This window comes from Pinus tabuliformis, chromosome 3_2 (genome assembly GCF_031772625.1).
Source record: "Pinus tabuliformis cultivar Carrire ecotype Pingquan chromosome 3_2, CPIR1, whole genome shotgun sequence".
In the NCBI taxonomy this organism is placed as follows: Eukaryota; Viridiplantae; Streptophyta; class Pinopsida; order Pinales; family Pinaceae; genus Pinus; species Pinus tabuliformis.
In genome coordinates this window covers 1,287,045,741-1,287,069,756 of record NC_142302.1, presented here as the reverse complement: position 1 = coordinate 1,287,069,756, position 24,016 = coordinate 1,287,045,741, and positions in this window count along the sequence as shown.

Below are 24,016 nucleotides of genomic sequence, written 5' to 3'. Positions count from 1 at the left end.
GCAGTTACCTTGATGTTTGAAGCTACGTGAAGTGGAAAGATCTTCCAGGATAGAGGGAGAACAGGCCTTGAATATAGCCCGCTGATTGAACCTCCTTTGAGTGACGACGAGGAAATAGCATAAGCTCACCGCAAAGTGTTGTTCAGTTAATAAGATGAGGGTTCCCGTGAATACCCATCGACCCACCCCACCTTTACATTCACCTCCACAACATACACCTTCACCCACACCGCCACCACATCCACCACCATTTAATATGGTGAATGGAGTAAAGTTGCTCGTTTTCAAGGGTTCCAGAAATGAGGACCCGTATCAGTTTTGGTTCGTTGCAAAGGCCATATAGGAAGCTCAAGGTATAACGGATGATCAGATGAAGAAAGCAACATTGGTCACTACTTTACAGGAATGCGCACTGACATGGTACATTAAGTACTACACTGGTAACGTGATGGCTTCATTAGCAGATATTCAGACCGTGCTGAATAAGGAATTCGGTAGGCATAAGTCTGAAGCACAATCAATTGTGGGATTCAAGGGGATCATGATGAAGCATGGCAAGACACCCTGGGATCTAGATCAGAGACTGAAGTGCATGATCCGCAAAGCCAACATGAATCTTATGGATGGGCAGAACAACAAATGGTTTGTGGCTTCATTCTTGCCTCATCTAAGGGTTGCTTTATCACAACAAAAGGTTGGGACCCAAGCGGAAGCCCTGGAGATTGCGATGAGATTGCATGAAACACCGATGCAAGATGCTAATTTGGGAGTTCAACATATTCACGTGCAGTTGCATAACCTTTACCTAGAGTTTCAAAGTCTAAAGAAGGATAGAGTAGTTTGCCCAAAGGTGCACGAAGAAGTTTGGTGCATGAAATGAAAAATTCAGGGGCATGACAAAGATCATTGTCCAGTCTTTGCGAATTACATTGTAGCAGGAGGGTCAATTCCTTAGAGGTCAGAAGCTCAAGCAGGGCCAAGTATAGGGCCTGTGTTATGGTGTGCTATCTATCAGGTAGTTGGAAAACATGTGATAGATAATTGTCACCTGTTGCAAAAATTTGTACAGACACCGCAACAGCTCTTTTGCAACATCTGTTAATCGGTGGGTCATGATGAGCGTAACTGTCGTAGCTATGAGCTAATGATGGATAGAACACCCGCATATAGAGTGCAGGCAAAAACTCAACCTCCAGATCAAGGTGCTGGGGGAGTGCGAGGAGGATATTAGGGATGCAGATGAGGCCGAAGTGGAGGAGGACCTGGTAGAGGTCAGGGACAGGTTATTTACTACAACTGTGGGGGACCAAGACACTACGCATGAGAATGCATGAACCTGACATGCTTGTCATGCATATACTACACTCACTTTGACCATGTGATAGAAGACTGCCCTGTATTACTAGCTAAGACACACGAAAAAGGGGTGCAGCCTTAGCAACCTACCCAAAACCTACAGATGATCAGGGTTGAACCCTAAGAAGAAAACCCTAATGTGAATATTGTGCTACGAAGTGGAATGAAAACTGGCAAAGATAAGGAAAAGTGGCCTAAAGAGGGTGAATGGGTCCGCAAAGCTCCAGAGAAGGAGGTCAGCTTTGATTTGGAGCGTGTGAAGGAAACTTTCATGAAAGCAAAGAAAAGATTTGCTGAGGCCTCTACCTCAGGAAGTCAGGATAAGCAGTCTGAAGAAATGGACCCATCCATGCTTACTACATTTTTGGAGACATGTATGAAGCTGCTACGAGATAGCAAGGCCGTAAGGATTACATGAGTTGATCAATAAATGTGTTGGTAATACTCCTGAGGGATTGCGCATGTTCAGGAAAATTGGTAAACATAAGGCAAGAACAGGGTGTGAGATGAGGCTCACCACGCAAATAGGAGAATATGAAATAGACCAAGTTATTCTAGATCTAGGGTTTGACGCGAATTTTTGCCTAAACAAACGTGAGAGAGAATGGGGAGACTTGCAATGCAGTGGTCCCCTATTTAATTGAGGATGGAGAATCAGTAAAAGATTATCCCCATGGGAAGATTACATGGAGTGATAGTAGATATTGAAGGTGTGAGTGCATTGGCTGATTTTGAAGTGAAAGAGATTGTGGATCACAGTAATCCCTACCCTGTGCTCCTTGGGATCGAATAGGCTATGATCATGAATGGGGTGATCAATTTGAGGAAGCAGACGATGTCATTTGAAAGAAAATCGCTCCACATAGGAGTAACATTGGATCATGCAGAAGGACACCACGAAGTTGAGGGGCCACAGATAGCAAATCAAGAAATCACCATGTCGCTAAAAACGAGACAAGTGAACATTGGGACAAAGGCGAAGCCGAAGTTTGCGAAGATAGGTTACTGAAGCGCCTCTAAATTAGACATATATTAAGGCCCATGATTCTAATTTAAAACATAAATTAAGGCCTATGACCATCCTTCATCACATTAAACCTCTCTTTTGACATTAGATAATTTATTTTTAACTTTAATATATTCATTAGAATGGTTTATGAATAATTGAATATTTGTGCCTAATATTATTTATTTTTGTGGAATATTATGAGAATATTGGGCAGATTATGAAGAGTTGGAGGAGGAGATAATTTAGGGACTTGTTCCCTACTACTAGAGGATCAATAATAAATAATAAGTCAATAAGATATTATGGAATTATGGCACAAATTGTGGAACTCCAATGATTGAGAAAATCTAGGAATGTGTTCCACTAATCAAGGGAGAAGATCCACCAATCAAGGGAGCAGATCCACTAATCAAGGGATTTCGGTGGGGAAAGCTTCCTCCATCCATGGGGAATGATTCTTAATCATTTTTTATAAGTACCAAGTCGAATTTTCCTCTAGGGAATGATTGAGAAAATCTAGGAATGTGTTCCCTGCCATTTAATGCAAATTCCTAGTATTGGGGACTAGATCCACTAATCAAGGGATTTTGGTGGGGAAAACTTCCTCCATTCATGGGAAATGATTCCTAATCATTTTTTATAAGTACCAAGTTGAATTTTCCTCTAGAAAAATATTTTCATTAGTGTTATTGTGGAGAGAGCTTGTATTTTTGCAGCTCCATTGTATTTTCTTGCAGGGATGTAATTCTATTGATGAAAATAATGAAGATTGGTGTCATGTTCAGCTTCTAAATCTTGTTCTCCTCCATAGGTCTCTGAGTTTCCTTGGGATTGGCCATCCCAGGAACCTCAGAGCCCTTTTGTATCATTTTCTTTCATTCTTTTCATTTCTTATTCACATGCATCTCTAGTTTTTATTTCTTTCTATTTCTGCATTTAATATTAATGATTTCTTGCTATAGGATTGAGTTAAATGGTTGATGTAAGTTATTTTTCAGGATCAAAAGCATTATTTAATCCTTGGAAAAGTTTCGGAAGTTCATAATAATCATTGAGTTGCTTGGATTAGTCTTCTTACTCCCAAATCTAGATTGTTGGACCTCCTTTTTAGCAAAGAACAACAAATTTCTGCTATTTTTTAGAGCATGCTAATGAGATTCAATCGACTTGATTCCACTTGCGTTAGATCAAAAAAACATTATAGTTCATAACAAAAACTACCCCATTTCATTTTCAATTGATTTGGTTAGGAGTTTTTTAGATTTACTAGTTCACTAGTTCTTGAATTTCTAGATTTTCGACTAGTAATGTTTTTTATTTTTTTAGAATGGATTAACATAGATATTTTTGAGTGACTCCAATTGGAATAGTGACCTAAGACATCCTATTCAATAGCAAAATTTGTCCCATCCAATTTGGATTTGATTTTCTTGGTCATTAAACCCTCACCACTTTCATCATTTCACAAGTGTTTTGAGAGAATCCATCCATCTCCCGACTTTGGTTTTGACTTTTGAGTGATCCTAGGAATTTTACCACTCCGTTCCACCCATCGCACACCTTTCCTAGGCCTCCCATCACCTCCAAAATGTCACATTTTTCTCTCGGTTGTATCCTATAGGTTTTTAGTACATCCTGTAGGTTTTCCTAAAATGGCTTGTTTTGAGGCCGAATTGATGGAAAACCTCTAGGAAGTCACCAAAATCCTCCCAGGGTCCTCCACACCATCCAACCATCTCATAGCCCTTCCATCCATCCTCAAACATCCTTAATTCACCTGCAACATCCATAAAAGCAATTAGTTGCATACTTGATTTTGCATTAAAAGACAAAAAAAGAAAAAACATATTTAATTCAGTCTCTTTACCTGCACATTAGTGTTGTTTGATGCTTCTTACTCCTACATCTTAGATAATAGGATTTTTTTCATGTTGATTTAGCATTTCTACCTAGCATAGTTTCTTAAATGGTTAATCAAGGAATGGTGTGATTTAGCATTGAATTTATGTCTCTTTCCTTGTACTTTCTTTCTTGCAATAGGTTAAGGTTCCATTTCGAATATTTCATTTTCTGCAATTAGTTTAGGATTTGACTTCAGTACATGAACTCCATTACATCATGATAGCAAAGGAAAGACACATTGTATGTTGCACATACAGTGCCGATACCTCTTAAGTTTGTACGAAGCCTGGGTTGATAATTAAAGTCGATAACCTTTGGAGTTGCAGCATTCTTGTTGCAATACCGAGGTGCATCAAGGACTATTGGGATGATGTTATAGTGGATAAGGTCGCTAATTCGCTCCGCGAATACCAGGACTTGTTCCCTACAAATTTTTCAGACCTGAAAGGGATAATAGGCGATTTAGGAGTAATGAGGATAACATTGAAACAGGACACGAAGCCTGTGAAGTAGAGGACATATCACCTCAATCCTAATTACAAAGAAAGGGTCCACTTAGAATTGGACAAAATTTTAGTGCCAGGAATCATTGAACTAGTGGAGGAGTCCAACTAGGTAAGTCCTATGGTAGTTCAGGAAAAGAACCAGAAGGATGAAATATGGATATGCGTAGATCTCAGGAAGCTGAATGACGCATGCATGCATGATCCTTTTCCGACTCCATTCACCAATGAAGTGTTGGATAACGTAGGAGGACAGGAAGCATATTCATTCATTGATAGGTTCTCTGGGTACCATCAGATCAAGATCGTGCCAGAGGATAGAAGTAAGACAATGTTGCGGGTGAGACCACCCTAGCGTCTTGGGTTGAGAACCCCAACAGAGCGGAGAGAAAACCACAACAAGAAATGCTCAGGAAATCAACCTAAATTCTTATTCTACTGAACTATGCAAGAGTGTCCTTACCTAGAAGTCCTACGTTTGAGTAGATCCCGCAGGGTGCAAACCCTTAGCTTCTCTTGATGTCTTTGAAACTTGAAAATTATCCAAATGAAACATATACAATAGTAAAAACATAAAGCATGTTCATGATATTAACTTTAAATCATATAAATGAATGGACAATTACACATCAATGTAAGATTCATAAACAAATTATAACATAAATCGATGCATAAACACATTTAATATCAGAAACATAACATCATTCCTTTATTGAAGTTAGCTACAAGTAAAGTGGAGAAATACAACCTGAGTCCTTCTCCAGCTCCAAGCGGAACCATCCTTCGGATCTGTCCTTTCCCGGCCTCAGCAATCTTCCTCCATCACCAATACAAGGATATCTCAAGAAAGATGAAGGATATCTCCAACAAGGAAAAAAGGGTTTCTTGAAGCTTTGGGGAGTGCAAGAGGCACAGGGATTTCGTCAAACTTGATCAGGGATAATCCCACTATAGTATCAATATCTCATATCTTCTCCCTTAAGGCCTTCCCATGGAGGTTTATTTATAATTCTCCATTTTAGTTTTTTTTTTTTTTTCTTCAGTTGGGAAAGAGTTGGGCCACGGAAATAGGAGGTGAGTAATAGGTAAAACCTATGAAATCCACCTGAAATTAAGGAAATTTTTTTTTAAGTGTTTTAACATATGTACATGGGTTGGGTATATGCTGACCTGCATGTACAAGCTTTTATCATAGGGAAAAGTAGTGTATAGGGAATAAAAAACTGTTTTTTAAATTTTGGACCAAGTATGGAAGGAAGGGTTTCCCTAGGCCATAATTAGAGCATTAGATCTACCAAGAGTGGTAAATGGTGCTATAACATATGCCCCCTAATATATGAGGTCAGAAGGGGTACATGATGCCGAAATGTATTAAGTGCATAGAAGGAATCATCTTAAGTGCATAGAAGGAATCATGTCGAGACTGAGGAGGAGTTCACCAGAATTCAGCTTGCCAAGCCATCAAAAGAGATTAGAAAGAAATTTCTTTCTGAGGCGGGCATACCCATGCTCAGAAATAGTAAATCATGTCCGCATGTCAAGTACAAAAGTGGATCCAATATGCATACAAGTATAAAGGAACTAAAAATACATAATGGATCATCTGATCATAATCAAGAAAGTACATGTCTGAATATCACATATAAAGAGTTGATCAATGATGCTAAAGTATGAAGCTGATCACTGAAGTCAAGAAACTGATCCAAATAGTACCAAGTGAACATGATGGAATAAATGGTACTACACTGCAACTCGGGTGCCAACATATAAGATATCATTGTAAAGAACTGCAATATATAAGGTGGATGGTGTCAACTAGCAGAAACAAGAGCAACTGACAAGTGAACCAAGACATGCTGACGCAAACCCAAGGTCTTCACCGACCGCCATGGTACATTTCTACAAAATGGGAATAAATGATCTGAAGTCGACCATGTAAGAAACCATTTGATTACTAGTCAATGATGTATACCGTTAACAAACGCAAGGCTACTCACTGATAATGATGATGAGAGTCAAGGTACCCAGTACCTTCTAACAAGGGTGAATAAATGAGTTGTAGTCGAACACTTGGAAGAACCTATCAATCAGGAGACAATGATGTTTTCCCACTGCTGATAGTGAAGGAATCTGCCACTAATGATTGCAAACCCTAAGGTACTGCCAAATGGAATCTAGATCTCTTTCCTAGAGAAATGAGCTAAAGTCGATGGGAAAAGATCCGCTAGGAGGAAAGCATTAAGGCATCCTTCATCAATCTAGCATGAGTGTAACCCATAGGCCAATAATGTGGAAGGAATCAGATGAACAAAGAAGTAGTAACCCAACCTAAGCACGTTTCCGGCCTACACAAGATGTGGCTAGCACACAATAGAAACCCTCTAAACCAACCAATAATCAAAGCTAACATAGAGGTGAGGAATCCACCAATAGGGTCAAATGGAAACCAAGGCACTGCAAGAATCCCAATGTGTGATAATGAAAGCTGATGTTGAACACAAGGGAAACCACTTAGTCAAAGACCCATGATACTGATTGATGCTGAGTACAAGGTGACCTATCAATAATGAAAATAGGGCCAGGGTGCGACTCTAGATCTTCCCTCAGAGAAATTTGTCATAGTCGATAAGAGCAAGATCCACCAGCAAGAAGTCAATGGAGACCTTCTCAAACCGGCACGAGCAAAGGACCAATATAGTTGATGTGATAATGAACATGACACTGACAACTAGGGATGATTGACTGAAAAATAGGTCAAGAGACACCGCAGAGAGGTCGAATCAGGTTTACTTCCCTTGAACAAAAGCACGACTCAACTGTGACTACATGGAAGCATATGATAACTTTGTATAAGTTCGTCATGCAGTAGGCATAAGAAAACTCTCCATATGATTGGAAGAGGTAACCAATTGAAGGAGTACTAACTTAATAAAAAGGTTAAGGCTCTCCTAAGTCAAACTAAAGCCCATCCCAATGGAGGAAAGACTTAATTTTTAGTGCTTTGTTCAAGGATGACATAACTGACTCTAGTTGCCATCAAATATGGAAATAATGTCCTGTTTTTGCTCTTTTTGGAATATATAATTTTTTTTGTCTTTTTATTTTATATGAAGCTTGAAAAAGAATAAAAGAATGCTATAGTACAGTGGAAAGAACGAGTGTCGAAAAAATAGATGCTCTAGTTCCTGGGAGGAGAACATTCCTATGCTCAATGAAAGGTGGTGTAACTGGTCAAAGATACTCAAAGGAATGCTATTTCCACAGGTAAAAGGGTGCATCAAGTCACAGAGGCTAAGTGATTGCAAGGTTGATTTTGCAGAAGACATGGTCGAAAAGTGGCTTAAACACGAGTCCAAATGAAGCTAGCTCAAGGCCCAAAGGTGCAAATAGTCAATATGCAATGCAACAATACAACTCAACGGAAAGGAGCCTCTAGGGTATAAGGTCAGAAAGTAGCGTAGGAGAACGAGAATGAGTCTTCAACGCACAAGTCATGGTAGGACTAAAGAGGACTCCTGAGCCTACTCAATAGAGCAACATGGGCAACAAACGTTAGCGAGGATCTAACTAAGATGCCCATGTAAAGGTTGGCTCTACCATCATGTCATGATTTTAAAGTTGGCGAGTGAAAATGGTTTGTGAACCAAGACACGATGGGGTCAACCCTATGGCAAACATATCGTAGTATGGAGGCTAGTATGCAAAATGCAGCGGAAAGTGGTATTCCCTAACCTATATGCAAGTAAGAAAATGATACCTACCATGATGGGTTTGCGGTCATGGGACCAAAATGATTTCTCGAAGAAGTCTCCAAAATTTCCTGTAAAGACAACCCATTCCCGACACTCCAAGCCAAAAGGTCAAAAAGTCCATAACATAAAAATCAACTTTTGAAAAAATAATTTTTATTTCTCAACCTATATAAGGACTTTTGGACTCACAATTTTTTCATTTGTGTTTTGAGCAAGGAGCTATGGAGAAAAACTCAAACAAACTTCCTTCTTCAAATCAAACCATTCAAATCACTCCAAAACTTCCAGGTAACCCTTTTATGATGCTTTTAATCATTTGTGATACTTTTTAGATGTTGTTTTTCATAGTTTGATCGTAGGAAAATATGTTAAAAATTTCAACTCTGCGTACATGCGGGTTGAATATAGGTAACCCATGTATACGAGGGCCCTATATGTCACTATGTAAAAAGGGAACCCATGTGTACGCGAGTAAAAAATTTAAAACATAAATCTGATGATTTGAAATATATTTTTCGGGCAGGATGACAATAACCCAGAGTGAAAGGGAGCATAGTGCCATTAATAACCAAGTAATGGAGGATCAAAATGCCTTAGATGTTTTGAGAGGTTGTGGCTTGCTAAAATTATTGAAAATGCCAAACATGAAGGCGAATACATGATTGCTTGAGTTACTGATTCATTAATAGAGTGTAGAAGATGATGCATTCATGATTGATCAGATGCCCCTAAGGATCGAGATAGAAGATATTTACTTCATTACCAATCTTTCTTGAAGGGGAGAGATAGTGCATTCCACTGGCAGGATGAGAGGTAGTCTCAGTGTAGAAGACTATGTCCACATATACTGTCCTGGTCATCCTGAAAATATTGGAAGTTAGATTCCAATCAAACTTGTAGAGAGTTTATCCTTGAAAATCCTACTATTTACCATCGCCAAGGTAAATGGTTCTGTTGCTTTATATCAAGCCTCACGTGTATCCATGACCCTAGCAGTGGAATGCCTCACTACTGTGTTTAATTGGTGTACACCTCTACTGACCAACATAAAGAACCAACTCACTTCCATTCAGAAGGGTCAGATAAACAATTTTGGATATGGCACAATATTATGCTCATTCTTCTTTGAGAAAGTATCTAGGCTTCGACCTAAGATATTATCGACCATCAACAACCCGAGGGATCTGAGGATGGGAAGATGTGCTGATATGATGAATTGCCTAGGGGCTGGTGATGTCCCCAGGACGAATTTTGATGATGAGTTTTTTTCAATGTGGGAACAACAGGTCATCGTATTCGATGACTACCCCTATGCTGGAATGGATTTCTGGGGAGATCCAGATTTAGTATTACCACCAAATGTAGCATGGGGTGCCATAGGTAACAAATTTTTTTTTTTTAATTTCTTAAGATTTTTTGGGATTTTTAATATAAATGAACTTAAAAATCTTTTTATGAGACAAGACACTTACAAAATATATTGATCATGTTTTAGATGTGGGGCCAGTGAGACTTGATGGATTTCCTCGACATAGGCGTCATGGAAGAGATGCCGAAGGGGCTGTAGCTGAGATGGAGAGAGTTCTCCATGCAGTTCAGAGGAACTTGGTGAGACTGACTCACCAAGTACCCATGATAGCCATATAGTACTTATCCGAGGAGATGTAGCGTCACGTGGTAGGAGTACCATGGGACTGGCTATGACTATTTCAGCATGTGACCAATGCTGTTGTTTATTTTCTAGCTTCTCATCTTGAACTAACTAGATAGATGATGAGACCTTTTTATGATTAGACATGATGATGGGAATAAGCCCAGATTTTGTAGGGCATTTTGTCTTGATTTTTGTATATTATTTTGGACACAAACACTCTATCTATATACATACGATTTTATGATGATCATATATACAGATGATACTTCGATTATTTTTTATGTTTTTTAATTTGATGAATGATTTATATGCCAGTCCAATGCTTGATTAGAAATAGAATCTGCTAAGGAATTTTCTGATTGTGGAATGTGAACAAATGTGATATAAACAAATGATCGTTGTAACAATCGTACTCTCTGAAATTGGTGATACAAATAGGGATCTCGTACCCGATAAATGTTATTCAACTGAGATACCACTGTTGTGAGTCTAAATAAACCACTAACAAAGCAATATTAGGAGATATCGCTTCGGATAACAAATTAATAATGGCAGTATATTCGGCAATATTATTCAAAGCAGGACCGATACATACTCCTCTCGAAACCATCAACTGGCCAGATGGATAATAAATCACCCAAGCCATGGAAGCAAGGTTCTAGGTATGCCTACTCACACCATCGGCGAATCCTAAATATATTGAATCATCCATCAATACCTGCCAAAGAAGATCAAAAATATCGACATCACTAAAACCGATAGATAGATATGTACAAACATACAATATATATGAACATACAATATATACAAGCAAGTGCTTTACCAAAGCCTAAGAAAATTAATTCTTAAGGTAGAGCCCATTTCTGAGCTCTACCAACTTGTTTCCTTCAAAGTTAATTAATTCATAAGCTCCTTTTTTCAAAACTTGCTTGACTATAAAGGGATCGTACCACATAGACTTAAACTTGCCTACCCCCAAGGCATCTTTGTCTTGATCGTAGACCAGGACAAGGTCACCTTCAGAAAAATTTCTAGGATGGATAACTTTATCGTATTGAGATTTTACCCTCTTTTTATGGGCTTTGTTTATTGTGGCAGCATCTCGACACTGCTCATCAAGATGCTCCAAATGAACGAGGTGCTCCTCGAGACTAGAAGTCTCTGGAAGAAGTTCAACAACTAGTTTAAGGGAAGGAATTTCACATTCAACAGGAAAGATAGATTCCAACCCATAAACTAGTTGAAAAGGAGTAAAGCCAATGGCAGTCTTAACTGACGTTCGGTATACCCAAAGTGCTGGATACAACATGATGTGCCAATTGGATCTAGCTTTGTTAATCGTCCTTTGCAGGATGATTTTAAAGGATTTGTTCACGGCTTCAACCTGCCCATTGGCCTAAGGATAATACGGAGATGAATGCTCCTACCGGAAACCCAACTTGAGAGCCATTTCAGACATCAGTTGATTTTGGAAATGACTACTATGATCAGTGACAATATCTTTAGGGATATTAAACCAGGAAATAACTTGATTGAAGATAAACAAGGCCGTTGTTTCATCGTCATTCTTAAAATTAGGCATGGCCTCAGCCCACTTCGTAAAGTAGTCTACGGCCACAATGATGTACTTATGATTTCTTGCCGAAGGCGGATTACAAGTAGTAAAATCAATGCCCCACTTCGTGAAAGGACCGACGGTGATAACAGGGAAAAGCGAAGCTAGATGTGCATGCATTTTTCGAGTATAGACCTGACAAGGATGACATCTTTTGACTGCTTCAATACAGTCTTTGAAGATCGAAGGCCAAAAGTAGCTAGCTCGCAAAATTTTTTAGTCTCCTCATTTATTTGACATTTGTAGTCTCCTCGTGTATTTGACATCAATTACAACAATATTTCCAACATATATATCTTGATTGACAGGTTCTAGTGCTTCATGTATCAGGAACACAACTTCCCACTTGTTCCACCACCTCCTCCTTTTAGATGAACCTATGACTAATTATGGCCTCTATCTCAACATCCTTAATCTCTCTTCTAATTGCTAGAGGAGTGTTCCTAACATAGGTGTCAGTAGAGTGTTCAACTACTAGTTGCGCTCATGAATTGGTAGGAATCCTAATGCTCCAACAACCTACCTCACTATTGGAACCTAGGCTCCTCTCTACATGGCTACCAGTAGAATCAAAATTGGGGTAAAGAATACTAAGAGGAATAACCAAGAGATGAGGGGAGAAAGACAACCTTGAGTGGGTCTAAAACCAACCCAAACATAGACCAAACCAACTCCTTATCTCCCACATGAAGAAGGCTAAAAGCTAGAAAATAGAAGAAAAATAAACTATGCCTCCATAGATGTGACCAAGTGAACGAACAAAAAATGGGAAGGAACCAAACCCAACCTAAACTAATATTAAGATCACTAACTAGAAAAAAGGTTCCATGACAGACCACTCTAGAAAACCACAAAAAAAACTTATAGAAGGAAGTGTATCCTAGAGAGAGAGCTAGAAAAGAATCGATTTGAAGGCACCAAATTACATAGCTGAAGCCAAATAAGAAAGAGTCCCATACACATTTCGATAGAACAGGAACCTGATGGACTAAACTAGATGCAGTCTAAACTACAATCATCCATGGTTCTTAGAGAGATTAGTAGAGGCAAGAGAGAAACATTTTTCTTTCTTTGAGAAACAATTAAACCGAGTACCTAGTGACCCCTTAGGAATGACAATAGATTCATTGACCCAAACAAAAATCCTTCAAAGAACAACACAGATAGACTCAACATCACCCAGAAAACAAACCTACAATTCATTATGTAAAAGCCACCACAACCATACAGACTTGAAGAATCGATTAAACCAAGTGCAATAATTCCAATTTGAGGCCTCTTTCCTTACCAACAAGTGTATTGGAGTACATATAATTTGAATTTCATCACCTTTTCTCGTCATGGGAGTGCTATAGTCGATTCCCCCTCAAGTTGAATAACAATATATAGAGTGAAGAGACACCAAAGACCACCACCATATGTATACTTGTGCCATAAATCCTTATCCACGGGGGATTCATAGGGGGAGTAATACCATGCCATGTGCATTCATATTGGGGAATATATATTGAGGAAAAAATGACATAATATACTGGGGGATATATTGGGGGGTAAAAGGTTTTTGTATTGGCAAGTATAAAAAATGGAGCTCAAAATTAATGAAAAAATATAAAGGGGTATAAAAAATGTTAATGAAAAATGGATACCTACAATATCTAGTGAAAGTAGGGGTTTTTTAAATTGGGAAGATGTATTAGGTTCATATTGATAGGGGGTTAAATAATGTGATTTTTAGAGGTGTTTTCCAATATGCAGCCAAACTAAGATTATTGTTTAATATGCCACAAACGCATGTGATATGTTCATTGTGTGAAGCCTCGTATCCTTACCTATGTTTGTATACTCACATACCTCAAAACAAATATTAGATGATAAGATCTAATAACTTTTTGTCATAATGATCTCACTCATGGAATTTAATTAACCCTATCACAAAAGGCCACAATATATACATATATAGATAAATAATGCAACAAAATATTAACATAATCAAACTTTGTTAATACAATATTTAAAATGATATCAAATTATTTAATAGATCTCTAATAAAATATTATACCATCATTTTAATTTATCTATAAAAATTAATCATTATAATATATATTTTATATAAATATGTTTGTAAAAATTATATAACTATATTTATTAAATCTTTAAAAAATATTGAATATATAACATACAATTTATGAACACAAATTCAAAAAAAAATCTTAAATTTAAAAATTCAATACATGTCTTGTAACTTAAAATTAATCAAAGCTTCTTCAGGGTAACAAGCCCGTTCGAACTGCTTAAAGAGAGAAAAATAAGTGTGATGAACTGACTACTTCTTCCAATTTTAATATTTTATGTAAAGCTTTTAAATAATGATTTTTTAATATAATTTTATTTTACATTAGTAATTTTATATAATTTTATACTCTTAATAAATTAACAAAAATCACATATTTATATATACTAAATTATAATTATAATAATTATATTCTTTTCCATATGTGGCTCTTGCAACTCTAGAATAAATGATTTCATTTACTTCTTTATATTGCTTCTCTGGTAACTCATTAACCCATGCTGGGTTGTTAGAGGTAGTCGCTGGTAGAGTTGTTTCTGCACTATTTTCCCTTTATGAGAGATGACAATGTTTTTTGGAAGGTCAACTTCATAGGCATTTGCAGAAAACTTCTTTAAGATTCGGCAAGGACCTATTTTCTTCCATTTCAACTTGTTATAAGTTCCCTGTGGAAACTTTTCTTTCCTCAATGAACCCATACTAATTCACCAACTTGAAATTGTTGTTCTTTTTTATGCAGAACAACATAGTTCATGTACTTTATTGTACTCTTCTCTAGCTTCTCCCTCACGTCTTTGTGTAAATCTCAGATGTATTCTACAAAATATTCAACCACTGCCCTTGTACTCACTAAATCTGCACTATCCCTAAGTTCATCCATGCCCCTAGGGATGAAACCATACACAACACTAAATGAACTCTTTCCCATGTGCCGATTGACCGAGTTATTGTAGGTAAACCCTGGTTGACGCAATGTCAAGTCCCACTGGTTTGGTTTGTCACCAATCAAGAATCTTGTTAGGCATTTTATATGTTTGTTTAATCTCCCTTCATCAAAGTGTCAACCAAGGTTCGTAAAATTGAGTCACAAGTTAACACTAATTCAAGTATACTTCAACAAGCCTATTTAATATGAAAATATTATGTTCTTAAAGTTTAACCTAACTACACAATCCAATCTGTCAACTACAAGATCATTGAATCTAATCTTTCTACCAACTCAGTACAAAATTGAAGTACCAAACCATATCAAACTCATATTTCAACCTTAACACCCAAACCTAAAGAAACCACTTAACTATTCTAATTAAAAATCAAGATTTTATGAAGTAAAGAAGCATATTAAATCATTTTACCAGAAATAACAGAACATTATAAAACAAAGAAATCAATTTAATTACTTTGCCAACACAAAATGGTGTAATACTAAGTGATTAATATCAAACTTTGAGATCTAACTTGTTTCAAATCCAATGTTGTCCAGATACACCTATCTCAGTCCAAATCTAGCACTAACTCAAATAGATCTAACAATAGTCAAAGAAATCTAACTTATTTAAATCGAGAAGTGACCAAAAGAATCTAACTCATTATAGAATTCTAATCCAATGTTCTTAATTAAACACCAACAAAACAAAGTCTCTATTCAAATCCTAATCTACAATGATCAATATACAATCAAGCCCATTTTTAACTTGAATCATTCAATCAACAATGTGCAATACTAGAAAGCAACACTTCAATTCAAAAACAAGAGATGATAGATACTACTAAATGGGAAGTAGTATCTACGTAGGAGTGTTATATTCCAACTCCCGCCTTCAAGGCATTCTCTTAATAGGTTCTTCTGGTTGTTTTAATGTTTTCTCCTTCTATACTCAGGTGCTCTGGTCCAACCCCTCCTTTGTAGACATTTTTTTATTTTTCGACTCCAAGGCTAAAGTTTTATGTTTTTGAACAAGGCGATGGTTTTATGTCAACTGCTTCTTTGGCTCTCCTCCTAAACCCTTATTAGCAGACCATGTTTCTTTTGTTAATTTGACTAGTGACTCAACAAGGGTCTCATGTTCTTTCATCAATTTATTTGGAATAAGGGCTATGTGTTTCATTATAACTTGATCGACCTATCCCGAAAAATTTGTTTCTAAAAGTTATGCCCATGTATCATTCTAGCACCCTAGATTGTATCTGATTTTTATTTTGATGAGGTCATTGTGAAAGAGACTAGTTTTTGGGGTTTTAGAGGATGATTGAACATTCCTTGTAACCTTCTGCAAACTCCTCCATAAAAATAAAGGAAAATTCATAGCACAATCATCTACAAAATGAAAGAGAAGCCTCATATGATAGAGGAAGGTAAACACATATTGTCCTTCATAGGTTAATAAGGTCTATAATGTTGTCGGTGATGCATGCCACTCTTCTTCAATATAACTTCTAGAAATGCCTCAAGCCTAGTCAACATTTTTGTGCCGAGGCTTCAAGAATTTCTCACATTTCTTTTGGTCCACCAGATTCCCCTTGAAATAATTTTCTCCACTTCTAGGAAAGTCGATTGCTTTAGATACTGATTCCTCTATAAGTTCAAACTCAATATATTCAAATTTTAAAGTGATACTATCAAACTTTCATGAGAACACCAGAGAAATTGTATTATCATACCCTTGAAACCATTGTACAAGCGGTATCCACCCTTTGTTTTCAAATTTGGCTCTACATAACTAATATTCCGACACAGTATTAAACTATACAAAAGAAGGCTCATGCCTTTCCACCCCCATGCCTACAATGAACTTATCCTAGAATGATTTAATTCCTAGAAGGAAGTCACAGGAGGATTTAGAAGCGAACAAAAATACTAGGACACTCATAGAATTGGGCGTACACAAATCAGAATAGAGATTAGTAAGTGAGTAGTCTGAGTTTTACACATTAGAAATCATAATGAGGATGAGTACCAAACTCTATGATGACTAGTATTTCTAGTAGGGTAATGACTTCGAGAAGAGATAATGAGGATTGAATAGGAAAGGAAAAATGTACTTTATTTTACGAAATAATTTTTTGTTATCAAATAGTACAGACACTTCATAGTTATGGCGCATAACATTTGTCATGATTATTATGAATGGAGACCAAAAATCACTTCATAGACTCAATATCCATATTCCTTGTATTAATTCAAACAAATGAAAAGGCAATTCATACCCTTGCCTAGTTGTGTAATGATTTCTAGGAATTCATGAACAACAAATATGAAGTACTCCTAATCATTGAAGTATAATGTTGACGGTCATCACATGTTAGATAGAGTACTAAATAGATTAATAGTCCAACAGAATATCTCAGTATTTAATTGATTCTATATTGGGGTTCTAGTATGTTGGTTTGATACTTAAACTGAAGATCAAAATGTTGAATCTTATCTTGTGCTTAGGCTCGATCTAGTAATAGTTGGAGCACTAAAAACAAATTGGAACTATGTTGATGATCTGCATTAGGTACAGAATTGATTTGGTACTAGAGATAGGTTTAGTAATAATATCATACTAAAAAAACTGGAGCTACACTTTATGATCTACACTGGAATAGAAACCTAAGAACATGTTTGAATGTGGTAATGAATTTGCTAGAACTGCTTTCAAAATTAGCTTGGAACTAGTATAAGTTATCAACAGGAACAACAACTAAGAATTATAAGTTGACTTGAAGATTTATTGCCTCAAGCTAAACCTTGGTGCCACTATTCCATGGATTGTTAGCCAGGCCTGGAATAGTTATTTCCTCGTTGGTGTTTCAATTTTAGAGAGTCTGAGGCATACCAAAGAAGAATCCAAAAGTTTCCTTTCTATAAACATTCTACCAGGTCTGAAAAAGAACAACTCTATACTGGTAGATCCCTAACTACTACTATCCCAATAATTTTACCACGCCTAGGTCATTTTATGCTTAGAGCATTCAATTTAGAGAGTCTGAAAATGCTCAAAGGAGACTCTAGGGTGTTTCTTTTCATAAACATTCTACCAAGTCTGGATAAAGGAATAATCTTACATTTGATATATTTCCTCTTTATTCTATGTGGGCCTAAGGAAGAAAACATAATTAAGCCCATTGTTATATATATATATATATATATATATATATATATATATATATATATATATATATATATAGATATATATATATATATATATATATATATATATATATATATATATATATATATATATATATATATATATATATATATATATAATAAAAGTTTAGCTTGAAGAACCAGCAAGAGCTGGGTCCTCCTTGGTAATCAACTTCATCTATGGGTTTTGAAAAACAATTTGCATAAATCATTGCTTAGAAAGTCGTCGATGATAAACCTTCAATCTGTGTCCATTTACCACAAAGGAAGTTTGATCATCATCATGGTCTTTATTTTAACTGAACCATTGTCAAAAACCGCTTCCAGTTCATAGAGTCCTAGCCATGTAGCTGAAAATTTCCCTTTGAAGTGTTTAAATTTACTGTCATATAATAATGCCCAATCTCCCAGTTGAAAGGTCTTACTTTTGATATACTTATCATGCCAACAATCCCTTTGATTTTTTATTAACATAGTCTTTTGGAGATAATCATGCCTGATCTCATCAAGTTTATTTAGCTGTTGTACTCTATGTTTTTGGGATTCATTAAAATCCATCCCTAATTGAACAACAATCCTAAAGGTCCTTACCTAAAATTCGATGGGTAAAAATACTTGCTTCCCATAAACCAATTCGTATGGATGACATCCAGTCACATTTCTCTAAGTTCTTATGTAGGCCCACAGTGCTTTTGGTAATATGTCAACGCAATCTCCATAACGTAGCTGAATTGTTTTAGTAAGAATAGACTCCAAGTCTATATTAGTATAGTCTACCTGACCATTAGCTAGAGATGGTATGGTGTAGACTTGCGGTGCTTGATTGGAATTGTTCAGTGATATATTTTACCAACTTGGAAGTAACTTGTGTCCCCTGATCGGTGACAGTCTCTCTAGATATGCCAAAGTGATTAAAGATGTCTTCAAAGAGGAAATCCACAACATATTTTTCACTAGTAGAATATAAGGCTTTGGCCTCTACCCATTTTGTCACATAATCGATGTAGAATGGAATATACCTTCTCTTTCTAGAGATATGAAAAATAGGTCCTATGAAATCCAATGCCCACTTTTCAAAAGGTTCAATTGATACCTAGGTTTGAATAGGTATCTCATTAGCTAAGGCTAGTCTTCCCATCCTATGGCAAGAATCATAGCTAGCAACAAGCTTGTTGGCATCCTTAAAAAGGGTGGACTAGTAGTAGCTTGCATGTAGTAATTTATAGGTTGTCCTTTTTCCATAATAATGCCCACCACATGGCTCAGTGTGACAAGATTTCAAAACATCATAAATTTCATCTTCCCACACACATATCCTCATAATTATATTAGGTCCAATGTGGAAAAGATCAAATTCAATCCATGAATAATTGGCACTCAACTCAATAATTTTATGCTTCTCCTTGGCAGATAAATTCTGTGGCAGCTTGCCTGGCACCAAGTAATTGGTCACATCAGGGGACCAAGGAGTATGAGTAGAAATGGAAAATATATTCTCATTAGGAAATTCATATTGGACTTGAGCAACATCTTGTGAAATGTTCATTCTAGACAAAAGGTCTGCAATTGAATTGTCTCATCCAGGCATGTCAATCACAGTAATGTTAAAAGCTCAAAGTAAAAGTAACCATATTTTAACTCTACCATGGGTAATAGGTTTATTCATGAGAAATCTAATAGCAGAGTGATCTATGAGCACACAGGTTTCATGGCCAATAATATAATTCCTGAATTTGTTAATGGCATGGACTACAACTAACAACTCCTTTTTAGTAACAATGTAATTCAATTCTACAAGTGAGAGATTTTTGATAAAAAAATATAAATAACATAAGGAATTTGATTTTGTCTATGACCTAATACAACTCCAAGGGCTCTATCTAATGCATCTATACAAATGTGAAAAGGAAGATACTAGTTAGGTCCCCTCAATATTGGTGCAGTTGATAGCCTTTCTTTCAGTACTTGAAACACAGTTTGACAGTGAGTATCCCATGAAAATCAACATCTTTAGCCAATAACTTAAACATAGGAGTAGAAAGTTTAGTGAAATTCTTGATGAATCTTCTATAGTATCCTGCATGCCCTAGAAAGCTTCTTACTTCTTTTTGTGAGGTTTGGACTGGGATTTGTAATATTACTTCAATTTTTGCAAGGTCAGCCTTTATCCTTGTTTGTGAAACATGATGGTTGAGCACAATCCTTTTAGTTTGCATCATTTTGCAATTTTCATTACTGAGAGCTAGATGAGTTTCTTGACAATAAATCAAGACTTCTCTAAATTTTCCAAAGCCTAATGAAATTCATTCCCATATACTGTAAAATCGTCCATATAAACCTCCACACAATCATGTATGAGATCAACAAAAATGGCTAGTACAACTCTTTGAAAGGTGGCTAGAGCATTGCACAAGCAAAAAGGGAGAACTATGTAGCCATAAGTGCCCCAAGGACAACTGAAAGTGGTTTTCTCTTGGTCTTATAAGGATATTTGGATCTGATTATAGTCGTTGAACCCATATAAAAAGGAAAATTACGTCTTCCCAGATTAGGTATCCAATACTTGGTTAATGAAGGGTAAAGGAAAGTAATATCTCAAGATAGATTTACTCAACTCCCTTAGTCAAAGAAAATTATCCATTTTCCATTCTTTTTTGGAACGACTACTAATGGATATATTCATTTATTGTTAGAGATGGGATATATAAATTGGCACTTAACAATTTTTGGAGTTCATCTTTAACAATTTCTTTGAGAGTTGGGCTCATTCTTCTTTGGGGATATCTTATAGGTATGATATCTTCATTAGTATAAATGTGGTGGATGTAGGTATTAGGATGAATTCCTTTCATATCTGAATATTTCCAAACAAATGGTCAGGATTGTTTTTGGATGATTTTTATTACCTGCTCCAATTATTATGCACTTAAATCAGTACCAATGTATACCGTTCAACCAGGGATAATTTCAATAGGTTGAACACCCAATTCTTTGTTTTCTCCCATGGCTACAATAGTAAAGGATGCAAAAACAACATGATAGCAAGTTTCTTGAAATGCAGAGCTGAAAGCATGATTATAACCACTAAAATAAATGGGATATTCAATGCACCTTATGTTTGATAAAAATTATTGAAGGACATGTTCTTTTGTTTTCTCTCGAAATCCCCTTGATTGTTATAAAGTTAACATAGGAATAATGCCTTCTTCTTCTCCATAAGGGTTCTCTAATCAAGAGGGAACTTCATTTGCCTATTGAGCAAGCGGAAAAACGGTTAGCTTTTAGATTTGGGATCCATTTGAAATTGTCATTTCTCTAGTCCTACAATCAATAAAAGCACCGGTAGTCACTAGCCATGGCTTTCCTAAGACTATTAGGTGTCCTAGTTTAGTGGGTTTGGGAGTGATCACTATAAAATATACTGGGTATTCCTAGGAAGCCACAGATACTACCACATCTTCTAGGGCCCCAATAGGCTTAACAATAGATTTGCCTACCAACTCTAACACAACAGGTGTGGGTAATACCTGATTTAGTTGCAGTACGGTCATAGTATCAATGATAATTGCATTAACTGTTGCCCCCAAATCCACTAGAGCGTTAGGCAATAAAGTCCCATTAATCCCTATAGTTAGTATTGGAGTCCTTGGATCAATATATTTTGGTGGAAATCCTGATATCAATTTAGAAATTTGTCCAACTACCTTAAGGGTTTAGTTATTATTTTTCTTCCTTCCTGGTTTATTTATACAAAGATCCCTAATAATATTAGCGTATATGGGTATGTATTTAATAACATGAAGTAGAGGGATGTTTAGACAAATGTTTCTTAGTTCTGATTCCAAGTCATATTCCACAAGTACTTGGATTTGTTTACACGTAGTATTTTTGGAAAAGGAGGTTATTTAGGTTCCAATTGTTCTCTAGGTATACCTTTATCTCTACTCATGTTGAAAAAATTCAACAAGAAATTCTCAATTTGATTTTTCCTTGATTAAATTGAGAAAATTTGAATTTCTACATCAACAGACAACTTGGATGCAGTTAATTTGTGTGACATGTCTTATGTCACCCAGTATACTCAGTAAATTCGAGTTGGAGGAGTTAGAGTTCAGTTCAACATGTGTGATTGCTAATTTGTAGCAATCAAGGTCAGTTATCTCAAGTTATTTTTAGTTAAACTAGTTCTGACTTTTGGAGGAACTAGTGGAAGGTCCGTTAAGCAGTGGGACTTTAGTCAAACTCAATGATCATCCAGCTAACTAATTAATCAACCTAAAATAGCTAGTGCATGTAGAGAATTCGAGTTACCCCAATGTTGGGCCGCTAATTTGTCATTATTATTATCACTCTTTAATGCCTATTTCATCCATTTCTACCATTATTTATCACGTCATTTATCATACTTTATCATATAATTCCATTTTATAATTATTTATGCTCTTATGGATAAATATTATTTCTTCTCCTTTATTTTTAATAAATTGATGATTATTATGCATGATTTCACCAATGATGGTTTATTAATAAATTTTTTGTAACATCACTCACCATTTTAGCCTCCAAGATATTTTCCAAATTGCAGATTTGATCTCCAGCTCATCATTAAATATGCCAACTCAGAAATTCGTTGGAATAAGAAGCGATAGTTTTGCATAGGACGTTTCGGGCAAATGGAGAAGAATCTGGAAAATCCGAAACATGGGTTTTGTCTAGAAAGGACCGAGTTAGTTTTGTAATAAGCAGTTTTCCCAAATTTGATCCGTACTAAGAGAAATAGAAGGTTCTATGAAGACGTTTTTCTCAGATTCGCTGTTACGGCCAGTTTCCAAATTATCTCAGTTGCAATGCCAAATTCGACATGTTCTTGTTGAATGATTGATGGAAAGATATTTCAATTATGATCTTGCTGATAAATTTGTTGTGAAAAATCCAATTTTGTAATGGGAATCATATTGTAATCATCTCGGTTGTAACTTCTCTTTTCTCTCTGTGTATTTAAATGAGAACAGAGATCAAAGAGGAGGGGATGGATTATTAGAGGTTAGAGATTAGATTAGAGATAGATAGGATAGGATATTAGGAGATATAATGGAGGGATTTAACTTGCCGCTGGGGACCTCAATTGTAATATACATAATGTTATTCTTAAGGACACATCGTGCTGTAATGAGGATTGAATTCAATGGTTAATACATAATCTACGTTGTTGTTCATTCGTATTCTTCGAACTAACTCAACAATATTCGTTGGTGTCTAGGGCCCAGCCCCTGGTGGATCAAATTGTGATTCTCTGTGTTATATCTTTCTAATTCACGCGAGTTTAATTGGTTTGATGTTTTTCCATTCTCTACTAGTTCATCTTGTTTGCTATTTTTCGATTTCATTTATTGTAGTTAGTTTACCTTTCTTTAATTCTGACCTTATGTGCTTCACAACTTTGTCATTTGATTCTATTTATGCTTTTTGTAGATTAAATTATTTAGCCGTTAAGACAGTGAATCCTATTGATTTAATCAGTTGTAAGAGTTTGGTTATCGCTATTGAACTCTTGGTTGACATCATTTCTATTTGGATTGCTTAGTTGAGATTGAGTGTGATCTAGATAGAATCATCTAGAAGAGATTGGTTAATGCTACTATGCTCTCGGTTGATGCTATTTTCAATTGAATTGCTTGCTTTAGATTTGACTATGGTTTTGCTTGAGATTAAGTCCTGATGCTTAGATGTATTATTTCCTTTAAAACTTACAGCTTGAGATTTATGATTACATCCAGTTACTCTTGTATCAAGTTTTATAGTTCAACTTAAAAAACATTACTCTCTGGATTTATAGCTTGCACATATTGTGTACACTATTGAAACAAAGAGACTTACCGAGGTTGATAATTAATGTGAGGCAATTAGGAGTTTTAAAAGACACCTTTTAGCATCCAACATTTTGGCACCGTTGCCAGGGAGAGTGTTGCCATTTCACAGAGAGTGATGCATGTTTGATATTTGCTGCTGGGAAAGAATT